Raw genomic sequence first — 12,670 nt, forward strand, 5'->3', positions numbered from 1 at the left:
TGAATTAAACAGACTAAGCATTAATCACAATCATTTGCATGATCATTAAATCTTGAACCAAAAATGTATCAGAGAGCTCTAGTGTTTTTCACAGACACACACCCAATTAAACTGTGCTTGACCATTTCTTGCCCTCTATATCATTCTCTGCAGTTTACTGAGAAAGACCTGACACTGGGTAATGCCATTGTCTATTCGAAGGCCAAAACAACAACAATCTTGGTTATCAAAGATTCACTCCACCCTGACCACAGCCTCTTCTTTTAGAAGCTATGAAAAAACCACCATCGCAGCTTGTGAGCACAAATCTAGCCTCTTAAAAATACTCGCCTGGAATTAAACCTAGTAGAGTTCCACAATGAGGTGCAATTTGTAAAAGGACGTCTTTTTCTCTCAGAGTTAGAAATCTGCAGAAATAAATACATCAGTTAAATGTTTAAATATGTAGGTTAGAAATCCAAGTATAAAGAGCAGATATATTATCTGTGCTAATTAATGAATGTATTTAAAGTATACATTTAGTAGGCCAAAAAATAGAACTCGTATGTAAAGCATATCTAAATATTTTTATTTAGAGTAAATTACATGCGACATTTTGAAGATTTTGATTTTTTGGCCCGCTACCACCACACCGCCTCATCGGGAACTGTTACACTTTATTTTTTATTTATTTTTATTTATAACTTAAAAATAATCACCTGGAATGTAAACCTAGCCGAGGTCCACAACGAGGTGCAATTTGTAAAAGGACGTTTTTTTTCTCTCAGAGTTAGAAATCTGGAGAAATAAATATATGAATTTATTACCCCCCATCAGTGGACCTTTAGAGTTTTATTATTAAAAATAAGACAGACAGATGAACAGACAAACGCAAAATGTATATATAAAATTTTTAAGTATTCGCCATCTGCACCATTACAGGAATAATGTGTGTGTGTGTGTGTGTGTGTGTGTGTGTGTGTGTGTGTGTGTGTGTGTGTGTGTGTGTGTGTGTGTGTGTGTGTGTGTGTGTGTATGTATGTATGTATCTATGTATATGGTTATGTGTGAGTACATGTATGTTGGATTGTATATGTACACGTATTAGAGTGTGATATTTAGCGTTTATGGATTGGCTCTGTATGGATTTTATCAAAGGTGTCCAGTCTAGATTATTGGTTCTGTTATTGATTAATTCTGAGAATTATTCTATTGATATATAGTCTATCAATAGATTTTTCTACTGGGTGACACTAATATTATTTTTTGTTTTCCAGTTCATGAGTATGTTTTTTTGTTTGTTGTTTTTTTGCAATAATATTTTTATTATATCAATATAATAATGTTATCCATAGTATCCTGTCATATTGGATGATGATATGTCTCCTAGGAGACATAAAGATGGTGTTGGATGGATATGGTTATTTAAAGCATGGGATATGTTGGTGATGCACTATATTGGACTGTTTGCACTTGTGTAGCATGTTGTCTGTTGCACTGTTGTTTTTATGTTGCACCATGGCCCTGGAGGAACATTGTCTCGTTTTTGTTGTGTACTTGTATATAGCTGAAATGACAATAAAACCTCTTGAACTTGAACTCGAACTTGATGATGACTTGCCAAAATTGCTTGATAGGTGTGCTCTGCCACGTGGCGTGAATGTAATCGTCAACTGTGTTTTGAGTAAAGTATGTACAGATTGCTGAGCTTGTGAAACCAATTTTAAACATCCAATGTGTAGTATAATGTACTCTGTATTATTTTGTACTGAATGCATTGTAGGTTAGTGTTGCTGTCATGTGGTAATGATTATTACACATTTTAATCCAAACTGCGGCGTCGGGGGCTGGTAATGAATCTTCCTCCCATTGTCTCGATGGGAGAGTAACTGTGAGATTTGATTTCACTATTATTTTGTATATCTTAGATAATAGGTTTTTTGTATTAAGAATGTTTGTTTATAAATTCTGATATGGATGTAGGTATCGGAATTGATTTTTGAACACATAGGTGATCTTAGCTGATGTTATTGTAGGAACTGGGTGCTCTTTATACCGTATTTTGGGGCTAGTTGTGGGCGTGACATGAAAGAAGTCTTATGATAAATATGTTTAAGGTGTGTAATGCCTTTTTCTATCCAAGATGTAAAGTTTAATATTTTTGTTCATGGTAAATTCTGGATTGTTCCAAATGGGAGAATGAATAGTTTGTGGAATTTCCACCAGACTGTTAGTGTCATGGCCACCTTCAAACTGTTGAAACATGGATATTTTTGAATATGAGTCTGGGCACATTTGAAACACCTGCCGCAAACATTACTGACATTATATCTTGTTTATGTGATTGGCTGTTTGTCTAGCCACAAGTACTTTTTGATTTATTTATTTTTTAATTTGGCAATTTTATATATAACAGCAACAAATGACATCTTAAGTTTTATGACAAAATGTGCAAACAAGCTGGCCTGAGAGGTGTGTAGCGGGATATGACTCAATGCATCTCTGGTGCTGCTTTTGATGAGTACAGTGTCATAAGTGTGTCTGTCCAGCAGCGCAAACAGGGGATACAGCTTCTTCTCCCGGAGGTTTCCGATAAATATGTAGATATGTTAGTATGTAACAGAAAGACAGCTGCCCATCCTCATAGTCTAGGTACATGCCCACAATTCCTGGGCAATTGTGTCAGGGGCAGAGGGGTCTCAGGCTTGGTGCAGGTGTACGACTTCTGGATGCTCCTCCAGAGCACCCAGAAACCCTCATAGTGGGTTTCTGAACTTGCTCAGACTCAAATCTGAATATCGACGTCCGAAAGGTCTTAGAGAGGAACAAAAAGCACAATTCATTTGATTAAATTGTTCCAGTATAAATATGGTTACCAAACATGCTTTTAAAAATATACTTCCATGTAGATGGTACCCTACAGGGTAGTGTTGGAACAGTGTGTATAGGCTTAGCGTCATCTTGTGGCCCCGCCCCCTCCTCAAATATCTTGGTGTTTGTGTGTTCGTCTTTGTTGCCACACCCTCTCGTGTCGTTCGCCTGTTCTCTGTTATGTGTAATCGGCTTGGGTGTATATATGTCTCGTGTGTCATAGTACATGTGTTGGTGTTTGAGATGTGCATAGTGTTTGAGCTTTGTTGTATGTTTTGCATGTTTGCAAAAATAAAAGTGCGTTTCATCGTGCCTCGTCCCTGCATCCTGCTTATCCTCGCAACGTCACAACTAGACCACTTTAGATGTAACTTAGAACCTCCAGTGACCTCTGTATGTGTTTCTTTAGTTGTATGAGCTCCACTGGAGGACTCTGAATAGTTGACAATGGAAGAGGGGTATATCAGATTCACTCCTTCTGCGTCGGTGTGACAGATTAACACACTGCATTAACGTTTAGAAATAAAAACATATGGTAAACACAGTCTAGAAAATATTACCATGTAACAATTCATTCAGTATATGAACTGTTTTCTGTGTCCTTATGTCTATAAATTAAAAGTAATAAAACATTTAAATGATAAATAAATTACAATGAATGTATAAATGTTCACAAATAAGAAACTACATTGGTCTGCACTTTTCTCCACAGATTCAAGGAACTCATGAAAGTTGGAAGCTATAGAAACACATAATACAGAATTATAGACTGTGTGAGCAGAAAGATCACTGTGATGTTCTCATATCTAAAGCACTCAAAGCATTGATGTTATGTAAATGAACTGTGATCTGATTGGTTTAAGGAAATAGATTCACCTACTTTGAAGTTCAAGTTTTTATCAAAAGGTTAGAACTGGTTGACTATACTTTGTCTGTCCTGCAACAGGAAATTTAAACATTTATATCCAAAGTATTATGCGATACAAATCAATTCAAGACTACCCGTTATTGACCGCTAGATGGCGGAAGATACGAAGAAATAAATGAGTCCAGCTCCTCCTGCCAGACTTTACGGTGAGACTCTGCTTTTACGTCATTAAAACGCTAAAGAAAAAAGGTCGCCATATTTGTAGTTCCACAACGTGAAAAGGCGTCATTTTGTATGCCGAAGAATGAATAAACACCATGCCATGCCTTGAAGTCGACGAAATTGCAATTTATTTAGCTAGCCATAAGAATAAGAATAGCTGTTTAATTTACATAATCACAAATATATTGCATGTACATACAGCTACATTTCAGTCGATCAAAATGTTTCACGTATTTATAACCGCAACTTTATGTTACAGTGGTCATATCAGAGATTTACCAATATAAAACGCAACAGGTGTCGTGTTCTGTAATAGAACATTTTAACATTTATATCCATATTACACATAAGCAAGGTGTAATATAACCATATGTACTGAACAGACATGAACAGCCTGTGTATTGTGAAAATACATGTATGTGTCTTCTACAGCAATTACTGTGCCCTGCACACTTTAAGTTTGGCATGAAGTGTTTGCTTTTTCCAAAGCAAGTAATATTAAATTATTCTCATAGAATAAATTTCACAAAGACATGGACTTCTCGGTTGACCGTAGAAATATGTGGGGTTTTTTTGTATTTAATTTATTTAATGCGAATCGTATGTAGGTTACCACTGCTAAGCTTCACCAATGTCAAGGTAAGACCTCGAAAGGACGCAGAAAATTATTTTAATAACAGCTTCTGCTGATTTATTCAATAACTGTATGACACCGTTTGAGTGTACGTACCGACTGAAAACAAACTCAAATTATTAGAGACACTCTTACTGCGTCTCCACATTGAAACATATCAGTTAGTTAGCTAGGCTGGCTAACTAGCTTAGCTTTATTAGCTAGCTAAGCTAATGGCGAAGAGGATTACGTTAAAGAACCCCCGGTCTACAGTTGTGCACATACAGGAAAATTAACGAATAGCATGGTAATACACGCATTTATTGGAACAGTTATGTAGCTAATATGCATTTGTAGTATGTGCGCCTGGCGTAGAAATGAGTCTTTGTTAGCCCATTAAGGCTATCTTAGCTAGGCTATTCCGAGCAAGCTAAGTGCTGGTTGCTATGACAACGGGCTTGGTGTATTTTGCGAGCTTGTCAGCTACATAAGACAAGTGTTTATCGTTTTACTGCTGCGGTGAACTGTTATTATTGTAACACTCTGCTAATGCCAGATGTGTAGAATAACTCACTAGTGATGTTTACTTCGAGACTTTGGCAGTTTTAAGATGGCTAGAAAGCGAATGAGCCAGCTAGCTGTCCAAGCTAACATGCAACCTTCTGTACATCCCGGGTACTCCCAGCCCTTATCAGGACCCCACAGTTCCCTTTGAGAACTCCCTGGTATCACGATCATAACTTTGGACAACCAGTTGTCATTCTCAACTCATGTTTCAGATTTCCCCTTTGTAACATAGGAAGGATTCGGCCCCTTCTCTCGCAGGAAGCTACCCGGGTGCTTGTGCGGTCTCTTATGATCTTAAAGCTGAAGTACTGCAACTTACTACTTGCTGGTCTATTACTACTCTAGTACTTATTGTTTATTGCACTTATCAATGTTTAAGGTAGACCTTATGTATTTCATACTTCTTGTTAGGAACTGGTTCAAAGTGACAAGTCCTTCAGGTTCAATCTCCTCCAAGTTACCCTCTGCCCTCCGTCCTCTGTAGCCGGATCCGGGGAAGTCAAGAGATACTGACAACAAGGTAGTGAATCAAGAGAGTTCCACTTTATTGAGGAAAGCACAGAGTATATATGTGTCCTATATCTACTATCTAAATCTACAGGATGATGGGGAAAAGTGAGGCATGTTCTAAGGGTCTGCGTAGAAAGGAAAGGGACAAGGTTATTAAAGATTAGATGTTCTCTGCATGAACGAGCCACGAGCTGTTCCCTTGCCCGCCATTAGCCACTCCTGTGCTTAAAGAGAGATGGAGAGAGAGAAAGGGAGGGGTAAAGGAGACAAGAAGAGGGAGCGGATGACCTAGGGCGACCAGCTTGTGGTCAAGCCGCCATGTCATGGCTGATAGGCAGAGACCTTGCGTTGGGTGCCTGAATAGAGAAAGGCTCCAGTATCTAACACTTCTAGGCATCAGCAGTAATCCCTGTATTTCTACAGTATTCTAGATCATTGCTATATTGGACTCTAACCTATTGGACTGGCTAGGATGTATTCTATGAATAAATAACAAAGCACTTTTGTAAGTCGCTCTGGATAAGAGTGTCTGCTAAATGCAGTAAATGTAAATGTCCAAGGAAAGCCGACACTAGCAGGCAAACCGAGCATTGCACAGGCCATATTTGAAATTCCCACAATGCTTTTCTTACCGAGCGTATGTCGGGGCAATAACGTCAGTTGGTCCTACCAGACAATTGTCAGCATGACGAGAGTCTTTCATATCAATAAATTCTGACAACACTTTGAAAGTGATAAGCAGTGGTTAGCTCGAAAGTTATTCATAAACAAGCACGTTGAAAATTACAAAACAAGAGACTTAGATCAGCTGTTGTCTCTATCGATGGTGTGGGTGACCCATGTGTTCTTAGGATGCAGGTAGGGTCTAACGCCTTCTGTGCTGAGTTGCTGTTTCCATATTTTAAAAATAGAACGCATTGTTAAACGGCATCTGTAATAGTTAAGGAAAGTGCGTTATAAGTATAAAGTGTTACAGTAAGTGTTTTGGCCCCTGACTGCCATTAGGACAAGCCAAGACAACCACTCACTACGTTAGCTTATCTACTTGTTAAATCAGCCTGAAATTAAGATACAGATAAAAGTGTTGATTTTTATACTAACATTTTAACAACTTCAGCCAAAGTATTCAGAATGTAAATGTTTGGTCTAGCAGGTATGTCCCACAACTGATGCAGAGAGTGCATGTCATGGCAGAGGGGATTCATGTTGGCAAAATGCACTCCTACAAATTAGTCTCAAATACTGAAGCAAAAAAGAGGCCAAATTCATCTGATGGAAGTAAGTCTAAAAGGGCTTCTTGATGATGTTACCCTGGTGACTTGCATTCTTTCCAGATGCTCAACAACCACTAAAAGTAGTGCATTGCTAAAAACTTCTACTTGTTGTGCTGGAGGTGTTGAAAATATGGTTTCCTTGTCATTGTCAGTCTGATTTTATAAGGTTCTACGTGGGTATCGATAGGAGCTGAAACTGTGCATGTGTTGCCCCTCTGAGGAGATGAGCCAATGAGGAAGATGCCCGTGTTCAAATTTGGCTCTAGACCACGCTTTGAGCTGGTGCACTTTGTCAGCGGTTGAAGTTGCAGTAGCATTGGCGGAGTGGGACGCAATGGTGAGAAGGAGAACGAGAAGGATCTCAGCAGTGAGAAGCTGAACAGCGGCAAGCAGCGGGAGGCCGGAGACAAAGCCTCTCCTCTCCCTTCTCTGACACAAACACAGTCACGTGTTATATACTCACATAATCCAAAATCTAGCATCTTTTATTTGCTGTTAGCTGGCGAAGAGTAATCAGTATAGTCAGATTCCTTTAATGTAAACACTTGGGAAAATTCCTGCCATGATACCACTTTGGACACAGGGAAGATCTGATAGTAAATATTCTGGCAGGGACAGGCCATGACGGCTTAGGAAAGTTTATAATGAAGGTTAATTACACAATTCCATAAAATATAGATTCAGTTAAAATGATCAAACTTTTAAGTCATTCACTTTTATTTTTATGTAGCTAACCCTTTCTTACCAACTTAGTACAATGACAGGAGTTAATCAGAAATGCTCTCATTGGCATTTCTGCTTGAATTGGCTTGACTTGGAAATGGTTGGCTGGAAAATTCCTGCCATGAGATCACTTTGGACACAGGGAAGATCTGATAGTAAATATTCTGGCAGGGACAGGCCATGACGGCTTAGGAAAGTTTATAATGAAGGTTAATTACACAATTCCATAAAATATAGATTCAGTTAAAATGATCAAACTTTTAAGTCATTCACTTTTATTTTTATGTAGCTAACCCTTTCTTACCAACTTAGTACAATGACAGGAGTTAATCAGAAATGCTCTCATTGGCATTTCTGCTTGAATTGGCTTGACTTGGAAATGGTTGGCTGGAAAATTCCTGCCATGAGATCACTTTGGACACAGGGAAGATCTGATAGTAAATATTCTGGCAGGGACAGGCCATGACGGCTTAGGAAAGTTTATAATGAAGGTTAATTACACAATTCCATAAAATATAGATTCAGTTAAAATGATCAAACTTTTAAGTCATTCACTTTTATTTTTATGTAGCTAACCCTTTCTTACCAACTTAGTACAATGACAGGAGTTAATCAGAAATGCTCTCATTGGCATTTCTGCTTGAATTGGCTTGACTTGGAAATGGTTGGCTGGAAAATTCCTGCCATGAGATCACTTTGGACACAGGGAAGATCTGATAGTAAATATTCTGGCAGGGACAGGCCATGACAGCTTAGGAAAGTTTATAATGAAGGTTAATTACACAATTCCATAAAATATAGATTCAGTTAAAATGATCAAACTTTTAAGTCATTCACTTTTATTTTTATGTAGCTAACCCTTTCTTACCAACTTAGTACAATGACAGGAGTTAATCAGAAATGCTCTCATTGGCATTTCTGCTTGAATTGGCTTGACTTGGAAATGGTTGGCTGGAAAATTCCTGCCATGAGATCACTTTGGACACAGGGAAGATCTGATAGTAAATATTATGACAGGGTGAGGTCATGACTGCTTAGAAAAGTTTATAATGAAGGTCATGAAAGGTCAGTTTTGACTAATTGCAAAAAACGCCATGTAAACATTAGAATGGGAAAGTCAAGCGGTCTGAGCGAAGCGAACTGCGAACGAGGCATGGAACAGACTAGCCAGGACCAATATTTTGAAAGGGATCAGAAGAGGATGACATCAAGAATCATTCTGATGATCAAGTGGCGCACGGTCAAGCAAATTGCAGCCAGATACAATGCTGTTGCTCCAACTAACATGTCTGAAGGCACACCATGGGTCCTCTGAAATCAGTAGATGTTTGAACAGAAGGGCTTACCTATGTATTGTGACCAAGTGCATCCCTTCATGCAGCTGCTTAAACTATGGCAGAAGGACACTAAACAAGACAAGAAACCCTGCCGCAAGGGTTGTATAATCACGGATTTGTTCCAGTATCAAGACAGCAAATTTTCAATGTTTCCCTGGCCTTCACATTCCCCAGATCTTAATCCTATAGAACATCCCTGGGTAAAGGTATAACAGGCAGTTTAGAACATGTCAGTCCCTCCATGTAATTTGAGAGAAAATATCCTATGAAGATTGGACCAAAAGGAAAAGCACATTTGGTAAATATGGGAAAAAGAAAAACGAAAAGACGAGCCCAGATCCCTGCCAGAATATTCACGCAGCTTGTGCTATTGTTCACTTGCTGCTGTCGGAAGGGTGTTAAGAGAAGGAACACGACCTCAGAGGATGACTTCTTTAAGGGTAAGTTCTGACCACAGCCACCACTTGGATGAACTGTGTGTGTGTGTGTGTGTGTGTGTGTGTGTGTGTGTGTGTCTGAGAGAGAGAGATCTACGTAGAAGTGTTCTAAGTATCTATACAACACTAATAAGACATTTTCTGTTACTTTTTAAACAGATACTAGAACAAAGTATTTAATGAAGAATTACTTGACTACTGAGGGAACTGAATCAGCCATAGTAAGTAAAATAGAACCAAGACAAATGATTTAAAGCCAAACTGAGGCAGGGGACAAAAGCCACAAAAAATGGAAAAACAGCTATGGTGAACAGTGATGCTAATTGAATGCTTGTACTTAAGTACACTGAATGTCTCTGAATATAAATTACAAATGCATTTCAACAAATGTTCGAGAAATTAATTAAAAACACTAATGTAAATGTATTTAGAATATATTTAGGACGCATACATTTAGCATATGCAATCTTTGTCAGTTACAGGAAAAAAAAATACTGTTGGTGGGTTTTTTGTTTGTTTGTTTTACATTCTCCTTACTATAGAATTAACAGTCGACTGTTCGGTGACTTTGCATGCTGAGTTGTAACACTGATTATTAGTATAATTGTGGCGAGAATCAAAATCAACACTAGCTAAAATGACTGAATGCATTGGAATTTATTATTCCAATAGCACAATTTGAATGGGTCTACGGTACCTTAGTGTGTCAGGTCCTGTTATTTCTGTTGAACATTTGATGCTTGGGGGCACATTTTTACATCATTAGGCTTGCAGGCTATGTGATAACGGCTATGCGATAAAAAATTGTATTTGTTTCCTTTCCAGTCCAATTCAAATTATAAATTACAAATGTATCAAAATGTAATTAAAGTCATATTTCAATTAAATGTATTTAAATACTGTTCAACAATATTTCTACTCATATCTACAGGTGGAACCTAAAGATATGAATTTCAATGAGAGGGATAAATGTATTGAGGACCTGGAAGCCATGTTTGCTAAAGTGAGAAAGTCTGCAGTGGAGCAGAGCAATCCTAACGCTTGTTTTCCATAAATTCTCACAATGCTATGAACTATGCATTTCAAGTAGATGTAATTAAATTTTGCTTAACACTGTTTCTCTTCATAGTTGGAGGCGAAACTGAATTATTTCATAAAGATGCAGTATGATACCTGTGAACATAATATGGGCCAACTGATTGAGGAGATGGAATCCACAGTTGCTAGAGTGAGAAAGTCTGCAATGCAGCAGAGCAATCCTAACACTTGTTTTCCATAAATACTAACAATGCAATTAAATATGCATTTCAAGTAGATGTAATTAAATATTGCTCAACACAGTATTTGTGTCTGCAGGCGGCCAAACTGTTAGGATTCGACGCCATACTTGCTAGGGAGAATATGGCTGCATAACCTCTGACAACAGCAATAAACAGCATTAAAAATACTCTGACATTTTTCAGTCTAATCCCTGCCTATGTTGCCTGCAACACAGTCAATTAAACCATGGATAGTAATTATATCTTATTTTTTTGTCTCACAAACATTCTGAATGTAACATTTCCTACAGCTTTAAAGATACAATCACCATACTTGGCACCCACACTATTTTTTTCCTTGATGTCCACTTACATCTATGTGGCTTAACAATCACAATTCATTTTTACACAATCAATTTCCAACCTCTATATATATCGCTCAGAATTCAACAGACACCTGACTCAAGTATTTTTATTTTTATTTCCTCCATGTTGTTTATAATAGGCCTACAGTAAGAAATCCTTTTAAAGGTGATCGCCATTTCTACCACTGTATACTGTTGAAGCATACAAGTTTTTATTCAGTGACAGATATGTCATTTTTGGGGATTAGGTACAGCGCATTTTGTTCAGGACATTCGCTGATATATGTTCTAAATGGGATTATAAAATAACTAGCTAGCTAGCCATGCATTTAGACAGAACCTGAATTGTGTTAAATGGAGATTTTTATCCCATGTTTTTTAGGCTGCGATATGTACCGCCTAGTATAAATAAATACGCAAGAATGCAGAGCACGAATAGTCCATAGTTTATTTTCCCTTCTATATAAGCCCGCAGGTTCATAGGTGACTAGCTTTTATAATGTCATGTGTAATTTGAGCATAATGGTGGAAACTTCAAAGAACAATATGGAAAAAAAGGAGGGTTGTTTACATAATTGCCCTTGAAAAAGTTTATAAGAATTAAACTCTTGTGTACCCCTCAGACATTCTCCAGAGGGTCCCTCAAAAGCATGTTTATATTTAAGTTGCAATAAAGCACAGGACAAGCTATTCTCTTCAACTAATTCTGATATCAAGTGGAAACAAGTTGTCAGGTTCTGGTCCGCACCCAACCAGGAACGCACACACAGACACGTACACACATATCCGCACAAATCACCTACCACGACCACTGCTCGGTTCACAATCACACACTTATCGACCATCACGATCACCTGCTACTAATTAAGTCTCTCCCTATTTAAACCCCTCACGTACCATCCTCCAGTGTTTCCCATTTAGCATACTGTGGACTAAAGCTGAGCCTGTCTTCATGAGCTTCCCCACATCTGTGTTTTTAAAACTTTTTGGCAGTGCTTTGTGTGACTAATATCCTGCCTTTTTATCCCTCACTCATGTCTTGCTCAGGTGTCAATATGTCACACAACTAAATTAGTGTTCTATTATTTTCTTAGTTTATACAAGAAGTACAAATATGTAGCTACCTAATGTTTATAATGTGTATTGTTTCTTATATTGTTAACATTAAAATGTAAAACCAAGTGAAAACATTTAAATGTAAAAACAGGTTTGACACTGCTTTGGATCTAGTGAAAATACTAGAAGCTGTCAACACCATGACCTGAGCAGACTGCATTTAACACAGAGAGAGCCAGAGACGATGTACGACCAACAACCAAAGGTATTCAGATCTTAAGGGAATCCTTTTACTTAGTCTTCAATTATGCACTCCATAGATGTCATGAGCGACAGCCTCACAAGAAAGGAGGCCTGGTGCATGGCATGCAGTGGTGCCTATCATGCGAACACAGAGAGAGACAGAGACAAGGTAGCAGACAACAACCAAACGTGTTCAACTGCTGTCAGGTCTTTCTCAGTAAACTTCAGAGAATGAAGTACAGGGCAAGCACTTGAACATGCACATGTTCTTGCCTGGATACAGACACTTTGCCTCAAAGACAGTTGCCTCACAGGTTTGTTCCAAAATGACTTACCTTGTCCCTTA

The sequence above is a fragment of the Electrophorus electricus genome, unplaced genomic scaffold (genome assembly GCF_041902795.1).
Source record: "Electrophorus electricus isolate QZ-2024a unplaced genomic scaffold, ASM4190279v1 Scaffold147, whole genome shotgun sequence".
Lineage (NCBI taxonomy): Eukaryota > Metazoa > Chordata > Actinopteri > Gymnotiformes > Gymnotidae > Electrophorus > Electrophorus electricus.